At 42.0% G+C, this 1,339-nt stretch overlaps 1 pseudogene; it reads right to left on the bottom strand.

The window, feature by feature from the left end:
• Positions 1–3: 3 nt before the first annotated feature.
• LOC109827080 lies at positions 4–1,020 on the bottom strand (annotated as a pseudogene).
• Positions 1,021–1,339: the final 319 nt, after the last annotated feature.

Here is a 1,339-nt window from a genome sequence, read left to right as displayed (position 1 = left end):
GTTAGGTGGAAGTGACCCAGATAGGTGGTGGTTGTATGACATGTATAGAGAAGAAAGAGAAGAGAGATTCCACAACGAAGTTGGTACGACTCCGGAGAGGTTATTAGAGGACAGAAGAAGTTCATCTAGTTCGGAAAGCCTACCGATTGAGTGTGGTATGCTTCCTGTTAATTGGTTATTTTCAAGTGCAAGACTAGTAAGAGAAAAGAGATTACATATGCTCGGTGGGATGCTGCCGGTGAGTTCGTTGTTGTACAAGTAAAGTACAGTTAGAGAGGTGAGGTTAGCTATGCTAGATGGGATGCTGCCACTAAGGCTGTTGTTGTATAGGAAGAGTTGAGTCAGAGAAGTAAGGTTTCCAATGGTATGCGGGATGCTGCCATATATTTTGTTTCCGGCCATAGATAGAACAGATAGCAAGGGAAGACTTGTTAATGAAGACGGTACTCGTCCTGTAAGGCTATTGTTTTTTAGACCTAGGACCTGTAGGCTAGAACAATTGCTGAGACTGACTGGAATTTCGCCTTGGAGCTTGTTATCCCGTAGAGAAAGTACCTCTAATTTTGAACAGTGAGAGAGGGAAGCAGGAATACCTCCTTCAAGAGAATTCATACTCAGGTTGAGATTCAGCAGCCGAGAAAGGAGACAAATCTCTTGTGGGATGGATCCGCTAATTTCATTGTTTGAAAGATCAATCCTTCTGAGAAATGTGAGGTCTACTATGGCCGTCGAAATAACTCCAACAAGATCGAGGAAGCTCAAGTTCAAGGATACAACCCTCTGAGGATGTCGGAGTCACCCGCAAGTGATCCCTAGCCACCGGCAGAAATGAACAGAGTCGTTCCACGAGGCCAGTGATCCTCTAGGATCGCCGGATATCGTGGATTTGAAGGAGAGAAGTGCACGTCGATCAGTTAAATTGTTGTGCTTTGGATTGAAGGTGGGGGTGGATGTGGAAGCTTCAAGGCATGAGAGGAGGACTAGAGCTGTGAGCGCTGAAAAAACGAACTGTGGTGACATTGGAATGGATTCTGCAAATGTGATAGTAATGATATTTTGATCGAACTCTCACTATCTATTTATAGCTTTAATGTGAGTGTTCTTCATTTTTTTTTTTTTTTTTTTTTTTTTTTTTTTTTTCGACCGAGTCATGGTCATGGAATCGGTTTAGTCATTTATAAGCCCCAAATTCACGCAAACTTCATAAACAGACAGGGACTCTAAAATTATGTATAAAAATTCTAGAAAAAAAAAAGCTTTTAAAAAAATTGAGAAGTGCAAACAAGAGCATGCCGGCTCGAGCAGTCGCCATTTTTTTAAGAATTGCTGACCAGGAAAT

Source organism: Asparagus officinalis, unplaced genomic scaffold (genome assembly GCF_001876935.1).
Source record: "Asparagus officinalis unplaced genomic scaffold, Aspof.V1 AsparagusV1_Un16, whole genome shotgun sequence".
In the NCBI taxonomy this organism is placed as follows: domain Eukaryota; kingdom Viridiplantae; phylum Streptophyta; class Magnoliopsida; order Asparagales; family Asparagaceae; genus Asparagus; species Asparagus officinalis.
The sequence above is the reverse complement of the archived record's forward strand: the minus strand, read 5'-3'. Positions and strand labels throughout refer to the sequence as shown.